The sequence below is a fragment of the Candoia aspera genome, chromosome 1, assembly GCF_035149785.1.
Source record: "Candoia aspera isolate rCanAsp1 chromosome 1, rCanAsp1.hap2, whole genome shotgun sequence".
NCBI classification, from domain to species: Eukaryota; Metazoa; Chordata; class Lepidosauria; order Squamata; family Boidae; genus Candoia; species Candoia aspera.
Genome location: NC_086153.1, coordinates 231,194,640 through 231,208,691, shown reverse-complemented (window position 1 = coordinate 231,208,691; position 14,052 = coordinate 231,194,640). Strand labels below are relative to the sequence as shown.

The 14,052-nt window shown below is 41.8% G+C and overlaps 1 protein-coding gene across 1 annotated transcript in view; it reads left to right on the top strand.

Moving 5' to 3' along the window:
- The first annotated feature begins 7,641 nt into the window (after nt 1–7,641).
- The window catches only part of SLC43A1 (solute carrier family 43 member 1), a 29,084-nt gene continuing 22,673 nt past the window's right edge, over nt 7,642–14,052 (top strand). Inside the window, exons 1-2 of the mRNA XM_063289094.1 lie at nt 7,642–7,943; nt 8,623–8,688. The gene's annotated coding sequence lies outside the window, so the exon portion shown is untranslated. The remainder of the gene's footprint in view (nt 7,944–8,622; nt 8,689–14,052) is intronic.

Here is a 14,052-nt window from a genome sequence, read left to right as displayed (position 1 = left end):
GTTTGCTGGCTTCCTTATTTACATTCTTTTTTCCTCCAAGTCCCACTCCTTATGGTGGCCTGTTAAGCTTCAGGGCATAAGCCTCACACATTCACAGGGATGGGGTGGCTCAGTCTGCCCCCTTCTGTTGCTTCTCAAGTTTAAATCTGCATTAGCATTGATCCCCAGTCCCTGTCAGCATTAGTAGGCTAGCCTTTGGTTGCTGCTGTTATGTTAGTTGTGCAAGCCTGCATTCCCCTTATCAGGGGTTCTGTAGCTAACAAGGGGGACTGATTTCCTCTGCCATGGTTTCTAAATGGAAAGCAAATCCATGTTTCCTCTGCAAAGGGTAAAGCTGTCCTTATGGTTTGAGCAGTTTGTCTGATGTTTACATATTAAAGCCACATCCCCCAGGCTTTGTCACCTTTTGTGGCATTTCCATTCTATGTCCATCCATTGACTAGAACCATCAGAATGCTTTTTCTGTATTCAGTTCCTGGTCCAGATTATCTTGCTCATTAACCACCTCTAAGTCTCCAACCCTGTCTTTTAAATAATCAGATAGCTGAGTTGCTGCCCCTGTTCAGTTCAACAAGACAGAATTATTTCATAATTACTTGTTTGTTCTCAGCAACCAGATCTTCATTATTCAGCAAAGGATCGTTACCGTGTCATGGTGCTGGAGCTTGAGCACCTCAATGATGCCATGAGCTAAACCGTGAAGGGCCACCCAAGATGGGAAGGTCATGACAGAGAGGTCAGACTAAATGCGACCCCCGGGGAAGGTAATGGCAACCCACCCCAGTGTTCTTGCTGTGAAAACTAAATGGATCAGTACAACCAGAGATATTTTCTCCTATGGATTGAAGTTATTTCACATGCTGCTCATCTAGGAATTTCAAGAACAAGAGTAGGTGGAGAGAATTTCAGGCAGAATCTTATATATTCAATACACTGACATTACCTACAAATGGCTATATTTCTGCACCGTGCTAAAGGCTCTGAATATGTTGCTTCTGACACGATCCCACATATATTGTCATAAATAAAAAGGAGAAATGTAAATTAGAAGGGGCTGTCTGTAAGGTGGATATGTGTCAGGTTAAAAAAAGTATTTTCAGAGTGTGGTGAACTAGATCATTGGTACACTAAGGATATTGGAAGGAGTGTTTCCCAAAAAATTAATTGTGCATCATCTTACGCTATTCATAAATCTCATAAACAACGTGGATGAAGGTGGGCCAGATACATTAATCTAACTCAGGGTTTCCCAAACTGCACAGTGTGTGTCCCTTGGGGAGGTGCAGAAAGAGTCCAGGGGAGGTATTATTTCTTTTCATTTCATTGTATTGTTTTCATTGTTCATTTGTGTTCATTTTCATGTTTGGACTTTTAGGGGAGATGTGAGGTGTTTAGGAACCCCTGATCTAACTGGTTAAAATAAAAACAAATTACATAAAGACAAAATTTAAACAATGTCTCTGTTATAACTGCAGGGCTGGACTGACAACTCAAAATGACATTCAGTGAATGGAGAGATGGGGAAGTGTTCGTTTATTCGATTTATATTTTGCCTCTCATTCAAGAGCTCAGGACAGTAGACAAAGTGGTAGCTTCTCCTATTTTTCCCAATCCAGTGAAAGTAGGATGGGCTGAGAGAGAGTGCCTGGTCCAAAGTCACCCCTCTCGGGTGGTTTAATGTCAATTTTCATCTGCCCCAGCCAGCTTGATCAATGGTCAGAGATGATGGATACTGTAGTTCAGCAATTTATGGGCCACAGGCTCCCAAATTACTAGTCTTAAATGACAGAAAGAGAAAGCAAATAAATGCCTAGGTAAGACATATCATTTGTTAACTCTAATAAACTGAAGCACAAACTAGCCAGACACATTTCAGCTTGGCATGTTGTCTGAACCCAGCCTGTAGTGTTGATTTATCGCTCAGTGTATTGTCCGTAATCTCAAAAAAGTGTGTAGATGGAGTAAATCGTAGTTAGGCTAATGATGACTAAATCTGTTGTGCAAACCCAGCTGTTCAGAAACCGCTGCATAATACATACACTGCATTTGCTAGCCGTATCCTATATCGTGTGTCTTTCTAGATGTATCAGTGTTATTGCTGATCAAAAGTGTTTTTTATAATGCATTTGAATACTGATGCTGTGTATAAGCCCCCACCCCCTTATCTCAGCTGATCTTAAGGCAGAGTACAATAAAAACAGCCACTAAAACGATCAAGCAATAAAACAAATAGCAGCCTACTTAAAAACAGAGCACAAATGAGACCCTCAAACTTGGGTGAAAAACCACATGTAAAACAAAAGCAATCTGGCTTCTGGGGGATCCCATTTGGGTGCCACAGCAGAGAGGCCATATTCTGCATTTCCACATTATACACTACCCCTAATAGAGGAATGACTCCCTGGCAGATCTTAATGCTCAGGTAATTGAAGACATGGGGAAAAGCATGTCTTCACCTTAAACACAAGAGTCCCAAAACATTTAGGGGTTTGAATAGCATTAGCATTGAACTCTGACTTGAAGCCTAATGGAAGCCAGGCAATTCCTTTAAAACCAGTGGTGATTCTGGTACCAAGCTACTGCTATATTTTGAATTAGCTACAATTTGAATGTTTTCGAAAGTAACCCCATGTGAAGTGCACAACCATACTCTAAATGAAAATACATGAATTTCTGTACTGTGATTGGGTCACAGGTCTACCACCTAGCATGGTCTTTGTCAGAATTCAATTTTAGCTTATGGACTTCCCATCCAACTCATAGACTTCAACAGTGATCCAACAACTGTGCCTGATTCTGGTGATGTGGAGAAATAGGTTTTCCAATACTGCTCTGACGATCTCACCTAGGAGCTTCATATAGAGATTAGACTTCCTAACAGGCATGAAGTTACACAGAACTCCTCCAGTGCTACTTTTTGGAATCAGCATCTGGTTATTAGATGGAAAGAATATGGAACCACCGTAACACTGTGCCACCAGCTTCCACCATGCATTATTTTCATTTATTTTAATCTGTTGTGTCTGATTCTCGGAGACTGCCTGGACAAGTCCCTGCAGTTTTCTTGGCAAGGTTTTTCGGAAGTGGTTTGGCATTGCCTCCTTCCTAGGGCTGAGAGAGAGTGGCTCGCCCAAGGTCACCCAGCTGGCTTTGTGTCCAAGAAGGGACTAGAACTCATGGTCTCCTGGTTTCTAGCTTAATGCCTTTGACCACTACACCAAATTGGCTCTCCTGCCATGCATAGCTCATTCAAAAAATCTCTAGAATCAATAATAGATCAAAAACTGGTGAGAGACACAAGTGTGTTAGCAGGATGATAGTTCCCTTATCTCCCTTCCCAGTCAGGGCAACCAAGACTACTTCAGTCTAGAATCCTTAACAGAACATGAGTGGAATAGATAATATTTCCTTCAAGATGTCTGAAGTTGATTGCCTGCCATTATCTCAGCATCTTGTCTGGAAAGCAACTGGGTGGTGTCCCCTATACCTCTGAGTTCAGGGAAGTCCTTATTTGAAGAGACTGTACTATCACCTTTCATAGCCACAGGCACACCCCCATTTTAGATAGACCTTTCCCAACCTTTCAAACTAGCCAGCCAAACTTCTGCTAGCTTTTGTCAGCCAAATGATTAAGATTGCATGTAGTGGAACAGACTCAAGCATTTATCTTCTTTTTCAGGCCTTGACAAGTGAAACCAATAATCCCAAACATGACTAGGTAATGCTTTTGATACCAATCTAGAAACTCTTCAATTATGGTGTTAAGTTCTGATTAGACACAAGAGACTTTCTCAAAATACTGAGCAAATTTATCAGAGCAGATGGACAAGAATTCCACTTCTATCCCCACCAAGTAAGATGCTAACAAATGTATTACCACCTGCTGGACAACACTTGAGGATACCATGGTGGAGATAAAATGCTATAGAATGAGCCAAACAGGTAGACCTAATTAGCTAAACAGCTCTCAGAGGTTTTCACAATAAGAACACTAAGCAACCAGGTTAGTGAGAAGCAGCTATTTTTTGGGAAAGAGGGACAAGATGCCTTTATGTCTGCTTGTCTCTCTTCTGCTGCTGCTCTGGCTGCTAATACCTAGTCACATGAATAAAAATCCGGGGATTTTACATTCCAAAATGATATGTCTGCACCACTGGGATACTGGCTCTACATGTTACTCTAGGATTGTGTTTCTAATGCTAGGTACCAGTTTTCCACAAGATAACTGTTAATACACTATCCATCTGCTGTAACTGTTAGAAAACTGTGTATAAACAAATAATAAATTGTGATAATTGAAAACTTTTGCATAAGTAAATAAATCATATATCCATTTTATTTGGGAAAAATCTTCTATAGGACCCAAATACCATGTTCAACATCACACCAAAATAGAGCACTGGGGCAGACATATTGCTTCACTTTCTTAGCGAAAGCAACATCCATGTGGGATACAAATGTCCTTTCAAGGATCCCAGAGATTAATTGATGCATGATATTGCTGGTCCATCTTGTAGCAAAAATCAAAAAGAGTCTGATAGCAGTTGTGCAGTGTTGGGCTTCAGGGTTTAGTGACCGTGGTCTAGAGAACAGATTTCCTGACGTTTCACCAGCAACTGCGGCTGGCCAGTCAGTCCCTGCTCAGTTGCCTGTGGTCTGCATAGCAGATCACTTTGTCTCTGAAGATGCCAGCCACAGCTGCCGGTGAAACATCAGGAAATCTGTTCTCTAGACCACGGTCACTAAACCCTGAAGCCCAACACTGCACAACAGATACTAGCCATGAAAGCCTACACCAGTATATTACTCTGTTAATACCTTTTCTGACTAACCAATTTTATTAAAGACATGAGCTTTGGTGAGCTGCAGCTCACTTCAGCAGATGCATAAAGTAGATGCACAGAATGGCTAGAGTGGGAGAATTTAAAAAAAATAAAAGTTTTGTTGTACTGAATAATCAACATTAAGCGGGCTTCTCAGTTCTGTTTCTAACTGAGCTCATTGCATGTGCCCTGAATAGGTACAGAAATGTAAATCTGTGAAATAATATTTGAAACTGAGGGATATTGCTAAGCAGTTAGTGAATTATCCTTCTGTCCTAAAACACATCATATTTTAGCCAGTCTCTTAAACTGAAAAACTATAGTATCTTTACTTCTTTTATGATAACTAAACACTTCCTCCATCTGAGTGTACAATCATAAATGATTTTAGTCTTGCAAATAACATAGTTACAATCATAGTTGCAAACATATGTAACAACAGAGTTACAATCATAAATGCTTTTAGTCTTGCAAATAACATATCATTCAGGCCCTGCCATGCAGTTAACTTGCATTGGCCTATGTGGCTTTCCTGACCTTATAGTGCTACTATAATTACCTACAAAAATTTAACATAGTTGCCAACAAGTATTTTCCCTTGCATGAATATCACTGTGGTTATTTATCCCCCCCTCCTTCCTGAGTCCTCTTCCTTTACCTACTCTTGCTACATGACAGACGGGTGCTCAGCTGCCTTAGCCAGTCCAGCAAGTTCACGAGATAACAAGTTTAGAGAGAGTGCCTTTCTGACGCACCTGAGGGCATGAGAATGTGTGAGAAATTTAAAGTTTGTTTTCTTAAAAATGAGAATCTCAGGAGCTGTGTCTTTTTGTCCTTTCTCGAAGTCTTTTAGTCCACTGCGTCAAAACTACAAGGTGGTTGAAACGATACAAGGATTGGTGAACACTCATGAGCAACAATAGATGGAGCAACGCAAACCACAGTCACATAGGAATGGGGAAAATCTAAGCCAATGTGCTTGGTGAGAGGACAGTAATTTCACAGCCAGAGCTCACAGCAGGAGCAGTGGATATATGCAGCTTAGAACTTCAAACAATATTCTTAGGATTCCTTGTCACAGGGCAAGTGTCATTCTTGTCCTCTTTTCTTGGAAAGCAATTTTAAACTAGAATCTAGGAGAAAGGAATCTAGAAAAACAAGAAAAACCTATCTATGGTGGATTAGACTGTGAGCTAGTGTTTTGGCTTGCAGGCCATCATATTTTTAAAAATCATGGGCCACTGCTAACTTATAAGACATTTTTAGGCAAAAAGTTTTTGGCTGCCTCTCCCCTTAATAATTTTACAGGTAGTCTTTGGTTAATGACTGTCTGGTTTAGTGACTGTTCAAAGTTACGATGGCACTGAAAAAGTAACTTTATGACTGATCCTTGAACTTAGGATTGTTGCAGTCACATGATTGCCATTTGCGTATTTCACAGCTGGCTTCTGACAAGCAAAGTCAATGGGGAAGCCAGCAGTAAGTTGCAAGTCACAGTCACGTGATCTCACTTAATGACCATGGTGGAACCGGCGTCGTAAGTCTGGAACGGTTACAGTTTCACTTAACAAATGTGCAGCTTAGTTATGGAGTGCCGATCCCAGTTGTGGTTGTTAAGCGAGGACTACCTGTATTTGCTAATTTTTTTTAACTGAGAAACAGGACAGTGGTTAAGACTAGACCAGAAGTTTGGAATAAGCTTTAACTCAGAGAATCAATGGAAAGTTGGAGGGGTGTTGTTTTGTCACTGGGTAGAAGAGGACTTGGCATGTTTGTTAGGATGAGCCTCCTGGAACTGCAACAATATGCACACCAGAAGATGTTAGTGTCACTGATAGTTTCAGATTGTGTGGTACATATGGTTTCCCTGAATTGATATACAGCACTTGTTTTAGAAGAAGTGGAATCTGACATAAGCGACACACTTGGCTGGTGTTTGGAATGGAGAATTCATTTTTAATTTGGTGCCCCCCGTGTCATGGTGCCTTTGTGCAGTGCACAACTTGCACACCTGCTTGTGGTGGTCCTGATCACACTATCATATGGGAACTGCTTGAAAAATATTCTTGAATTAATGTCAGCTTATTCTGCCCTCCACTGTAGTTATACTGAAGGCATGAAGAAAAGGAGAAACATAATGGTTTGATTTGATTTTTTTTTAAATCTTGGAGCAAACTCTAGCAGACCAGCATGACACTTTGCAACCTATCTGTCACTGCACGCATTAGCTCAGCTGAATCAATGGATAGAAGATAGCTTTAAGGCAATATCTGTTCTAGATAACAATACCTGGTGTCTTCCTCTAATTTCTCGATTTCTTAGACTACCCCAAAAGTTGTTTTGCATTGTCCTGGAAGGATCACAGCAGTATGGAACACATATTTCTGCACCTGTGTTATAATAGCAATGTTTATATTGTTTCATCTCTTGTGCTGAACCCCGCTTACGCTTACAACAGGATCGATAGTGAAGAAAGTCGGTTTTTCTTCTTTATGTTTCCGTCGTTTGTGGTGAGCGTGCCGAAGACGTTGTGCGACGCTGCGGCAGAGGATCCGCCTGTGACCCGAGGGCTCTCCCCAGCGAAGTTGCCATGTTAGCTGCTGAGCCAGGCTGGGACGAAGCGACCGAAGGTGAAGTCCAGGAGAGCCGAGATGCCTGGGCGGACTTCAAAGAGCAGACTATCTCTCTGCATATTTGCCGTGTACTTTTTCTCCCCTTCTCGTGATCTGGCCCTAAGTTCCACGTTCCCGTTTTTTTTTTAAGTGCACAAACACGTACTGATGACCTTATAAAGTCACACGCGGAGGAGTCCCTCGATTCCTGCCCCCCTCCCGGTCTGACACGAGCGAGAGAAACACTTCCTGCCCGGGGTACCGCGCGGCACACACGCTTCTTTCTCCGGGTTGAGCAGACCCTGCAGCTGGCAGGCGAGCGAACCTCCGAGGCGGGAGCGCTGGCGGGCTCCTCGCGCGTTCAGTCGTCTTCTCCGCGGCTTGCCGTGGACGATCCCGCCGCGCGCGCCCAGGGCAGCCCCTTGGCAACGCCTGAGAGCAAATACCTCGGGGAGTCAGAGGAGGAGACGCGCCTTCAGTTCAGCCCGCCAAAGGGCTGGAGCCGAAAGTGAGTTGGCTAACTCTTGGGGACAGTTTGGGAAACCGGGGCTGGAAGTAAGGATTAAATAGGGGCAGCGCGGAGGGAGACGGGGGCCGGAGGGTGTCGGCGAGCGAGGGTTGCCCGAAAGCCCTCTTTGTATGGCTTCACTCCCTTACTAGGCAGGGCTCTGACTTCCACGTGGCAGCGGCCGCGGCTCCCTCCAGCTTGGGCTGACTTGGTGGAGGGCAACCCCCTCCAGCCTTACTCTGCCCGTCCCGGTTTTGCTCGAGTTGGGGAAATGAGGCTGCCTCTCGGCCTGCCCGAAGGCAGGTAGCCAAAACGGGGAGAAGGAGGGGGTGTATTGGGGAGGAAATCGCCCGAGTGGGGACCCCCTGAGGAAGGCGGGGGCGGGGGGGGGACTAGTTGAAACGAAAGATCCCAGTGTGGCGATTACAACGTATTTGAAGATGATAAGTACTGGGATGTCCGCAGCGGCCTGCCCCCCACCCCCAGGTTTTGGGATCACTTGGAGAATAATAAACAGGTCACACGGGAGGTCCTAGGAAGTGACTACAGTATTTGCTAAACCCGCTTATGGCTGGAGTACATAGTGGGAACAGAGAGGACACCCCTTGCATTGTTTGGAATTAAGAGGGAGCCAAGGGGTCCCAGGCCTCAAACTTTCCTGAACTGTACTTCCCCACAGCTTTTAAAGATCGCTCAGAAGTTTGCAGAAGGACTGGACTGGGCCAGTATTGGATCTGTGTAATTGGTAAGGGAACTGTAGATTTTTAAAGAGCACCTTTCCCTCTCATATGCTGAGTGCTGTTTTTGTTTTTGTTTTTGTTCACAACCTCTGGATTGTCACAGTTTAAATTCAAACAGATGTTAATTTCCTGGAACAAGTTTTGCCCCTTCTCTCTATTAGTTTTGCCTGATATTCTTAGATCAGAAGCTTATCTATATTCAGTTTAAACTGCAGCCAGCCACACAAAGGTGAGGGATTTGGGGTGTTGTTTTCACCATTTCCCACTGTCAGCCAGCTGAATAGAATCACAGCAATATGTTATACCCCTTCGTAGTTCAGATGCAAGGGGGAGATTCCTGAGACTCAATTTTAAATTTGCCACACATGTAACTTTCACTGAATAGTTTGAATACAAGTCACAAATCTAAGGCAAATGTACTATTTTATCCCCGCTCAGATGACCTGTTCCTGATCTTTCAAGATGATCAGCCTTATGAGGCAATGAAAGTATCTGCAAGTCCAGTGAAGAAGGCCCAAGAAGTTGTTAATTGGCCAAGACCTGAATTATAAATGAGACAGGGTTTTAGTGATCAGTCTTAATCTAACAACAGTTTAATTGTTGATGTCAGTGACAGGCTGATAATACCAGCAGTCTTACAGTACAAACTTGCTTTGGATGGTCACAAACAAGTTCCCTGTCCCTGAAAGTCTGTAGACTCAGTTCTTCAATATGCCCGGACTTTTAATTGTTAGGTACTGGTACTTGGGTCCTTCTGAAGCCCTTGCCTTGATTTCTGTCAGGAACTCCCTGAATCAGGGCATCCTTAAAATGTTTGATCTTGGTCTCCAAAGAGGCCTATTCATACAAAAGCTATCTTTCCCCTCTGTACAGTCTTGGCTGGCTCATAATAAAGAGTCACAATGATTATCTCTCATTATCCAACTGCTCAGTTTCCTGCTTCTTCCTCTCTTGTTCTATAGATGTCACCTCTTTTTCTTGGCAGCCTGATCTGATCTGATCTGATCTGATCTATCATCTTCTTATAACCCTTTACTCTTCCTAGCAACAACTACAGGCTTCTGTTACACAGGCAGAACAATACAAACAAGACTCACTATTTTATAATAGTTACATTGTTCATCTGCCAAACTTGAAGTTACAATAAGGCGGTTAGTGACCTCAGACCCAAATTTACCATGACAACTGTGTGTTTTTTCATGGACTGTCCAGAATAATGTAGTGTGTGAGGGGGAAAATTAAATTGCATCCCTCAAACAGTAATAAAGGTAGGTTTGCACTGATATCCTATGTAGGCCTGCTCAGAAGTAAGTTCCACTGAGCCATGCTTCTGAATAAATATGTATTGGATTGCTGCCTGAACAATCCTTGACATTCTGTAGTTCTGTAGCATTACTCTAATATGATCAGTGCCTTCCTCTGCCTATTAAGTTCTCTCAGGTTAGCTAGTTAAGTCCCTGTGATGTGGAGGTGAGATCATTATCTAGCACCATTGCTGTGATGACAGTGCCCATCTGGAATCCTCCTCTGTTAAAAAGCAACGTGGTGGTTCTCCAGAGGTTTCTCCATCATGTTTATGATCCTAGAAGAATGTATAATGTTCTCTCCTAGTATACTGTTTCTCTTTCTCTCACACTGCATTACAAGCAATTGTGAAAAACTAGATTCACTTTTACAAGTTTTGCTCGGAGCACCCAAAACAATTGTGTTTGCTGGTTCATAGCTTGCTCAGGCACCTGCATGCTGTTATCCTGCTGCTGAAAATGGGAGGGAGGACCACTACTTATTTAGAAGTGGAATCCTTGAATGCATAGATTGTTAGTTTTAATATAATTGGCAGCATTGGATAGCAACCACTCATGTTTCCTTCTTTGTAAAGATGCCTACAGGATCTCTATAGGCCGACTTACCTTTGCAGCATAACAGTCCCCTATTTGGTTTTGTTTCACAGAAAATACTGTTTTATTTGTATAAAGTTAGGTGGGGTAGGTACAGTATTTTAATATAATTGGATTCCGATAGATTGATTCTTTCAGCATAGAGAAATGGAAATGAGTGAAAGAATCTGTCTCCCTGTTGTAAGCCTTCCTTCTCCTTCTTTTCTTTTGTTGTACTTAACTAGCTTCAAAGATGAATAGATTTTTAACAGCCTGGCAAGGCACACACAGGGGAGTTGTACAGAACCTAACAGCTTCATTCTTAGATGTTTATCTTAGCATCCTTAGCCTAGGCCAGCCTTTCTCAACCTTCTGACCCTGGAGGAATCCTTGAAATATTTTTCAGGCCTTGGGGAACCCCTGCACATTCAGGCTCAAATATAGGCCACAAGTAACAAAATTATTATATTCGTGTCATGCTTAGGCCTGTATATATGCATTAACAATGTTCTTAAACTATACATAAGGAATGAAACTTAGCTTTTTAATGTGAAGTTGCCTGAATTTGAAATAATTTTTAAAATAAATTGTGATCTTCCAGGGAACCCCTAGTGACCTCTTGTGGAACCGTAGGGGTCCACAGAAGCCTGGTTGAGAAAACCCTGGCCTAGGTATTTCTGAAGTTTTCATTACTCCATGAGGGACGGAAGCTTGCTTTTCATCCTTAAAATAATAAGGCATCTGGTTTTCAGCCTATGTATCACTGTAACTTACTGTATTTCACAGAACATTTCAATGTCACTAAATGAAATGCAGGGCAGGGTATTTGTTATTTTTGTGATTCATACCCTTCTTTCTTGAACAAGATATAATCAGAGGTCCTGTGCAGTAAGAAAATAAAAGCTTAGGCACGTACTTGACTGCTTCAGTCTAAGAATTTTTCCATTTGACCGCATGCTCTGTTAAAAAAAAAAAGCAGTAGCAGTTGTTCATTTACTTTATTCAGGATGCATAAAAATAAATAGAAACTCAGGGAACCATATTAAAATCTAATGATTTATAAGGATCTGCCATACAGTTTGTATGTTGTGGAATATGCACAGTACTATCAGAAGCCCTAGATCCTTGTCTCCTTGGAAGAAGTCATCAAACAAACTTTCCATTTAGATAACAGATAGTTGGTAGCAACTGGAAGAGATCAGACTAGATTTATTCACTTCAATTGCTTCATTAAAGAATAGCATCTACAGCTGCAAATACAGTATTGCTAAACATCAGATGATCAGCTGAGCATTATGAAAGAGGTCTGTGGAGATAGCATAGCCTTTTCATCTGGGTGGCCTCCAAATGTGTTGGACTTTAACTCCTATAGTTTTCAGCCAACAGGAGGTTTTATCAGTTTTAATGTTCTAGAGATCTGGAAAGTACAGTACCTATTTTTAATATTGTACATTCCTCCTATACCTTAGGAGTGATCTGACTGTTAAAAGCTTTTGGCTGGAGTTTGCTAAGATCTGATGCCTTGTATCCCAAAGAATTCCATCTTTGAGAGCATCGTTCCAAAATACGTCATTTCTGGTTTCCCTACACCTTCAGCTAAGGGATATTCTTATTTAGCCCAGGCAAAATATTTAAACAGAGTAGTGAAATTTCTTCTGCGCTTTTCAGCCATTTTCCTTCAATTTGAAGGAAACGAAATAGAATTTACTATTTTTTCCCAAAGAAGGGAAAATCATATTTAAGTGTAAATCTTATACTTTAGTTATAAGATGGCCAAGAATTGTGTTTAAGCATAATGTGATCATCTCTATTGATATGCAGCTTCCCTAGCTCAGTAGAGTTTAGTTACAGTTAAGGTAATGGCATCATGAAGGAATTTATTCCACAGCACTTTCTCCAATTAGGAAGCGTGAGCAGCCAGGGGTGCCCCAGAGGTGTGGAAACCTCCCCCAAAATTACAGGAACACCAACAATATCACTCCCTACCACCTCATAGTAACAAAGGAAGCTCAAATACTACCTAAATAAATTGTAAATAGAAAAAAAGTAGTAGAAAACAGAAGCCTCTTTTCCAGGGGCATGGGAATAATTTTTCAGGAAACCAGAAGGCAGATTTCAGTGAAGTATTAGAAAATGTTGAAGAGGAATCCATTTTCCTAAAGGAAGGGGAAACAAAGATAAAATGACAGCTTAATGCATTCTCTAACCCGGATCAGAGTTATGGAACAGTGTATTACATATAAAACATCTTAGCATGGCAGAGCATATGGCCCAGATCAAGCGCTGCTTGTGCATTCCATCCCCTGTTGGTTATAAAACTAGTGACTCATCAAATGAAAGTCAGGCCTCTAGCCACACAGGTATTTGGCCCAATATTCCAACCTTGACATTCATACCTTTTAGGATTTGCCCACATTTTTCTAGGAAAGGAGCCTGGTACTCCTACTCTGCTAGTGCTGTGGAGCATATAGTCTCATGCTTCCAATGTTTGACAACACATTCCTGTAATATGGGTTCCCAAACATTTCAAGCAGCAGCTGCTTTTTGGCACTGGGTCCTTTCAAGTAACATCTGTCTTTAAGGTTCCTTTCTTTTTTAGCTTCCGTGCTAAATGATGCAGTCTTGTTCCTTCCATTTTCCAAAGAAGAAAGAGCTATCAGCATCTCTTTCCCTTCCCCATTGTGCTTGTTTACAAATGCTTCTGGATCTGGTGTCATCTCTGAATTTCATTACCAAGCTGTTTACTTCCCATTCTGCCTCATTACATAAAGCATTAAATCAATCAAGATCCACCTTGCATCTCTGGAACTTCAAAATATTAGTCCCAAACCAAATGTTCAAAATGAAAAACCTAACATCAGAATTCAGGAAGTTGGCATAGCATCAGGAAAGATAAAGTTCTGTGCCTGAGCAATCTGGCTTCTGCATTTTTAGGTTACACATTTACATTTTTAAGTTGTCTGTTACAGCTCTTAACATGTGAGCTTTTTAGAGGCACCTCTGAAAGTTTGCCACTGAGGTAGGTCTTGAACCTAGAGTGTCCTAATTCACTGCTATGGCCTCTTTCAGATTTTAAAAGTGAATATGTGTAGTTGGATTGCCATCCCTAATTTACATAAATATTTATAGCCTTTTCTCCAAGAGACTCTGTGCTCAGTGCATGTGACTTCTTCCTCATTGTTGTTCCCCCAGTAATCCTCTGAGGTAGGTTAAACAGAGAGAGAGACAGGATATCCCAAGATCATTCAGTAAGCAAGTGGGGGGGTCTGAATTCATGGCATACACTGTTTTAGGTCAATACTCCAGTTGCTACACTATAATGGTTCTCCTTCAGCTAAAAACTTTATGCGTGATCCATCTATGACTTCAGTGCCATTCATCTGAGATACTTGTAGGTGGTTCTGTGAAGAATCCTCCTGTCAAAATAGCACTTCTGATACAGAGAAATTGTAAACTTTAGTATACACATGGGCATCTGCACTATAGCTGGTG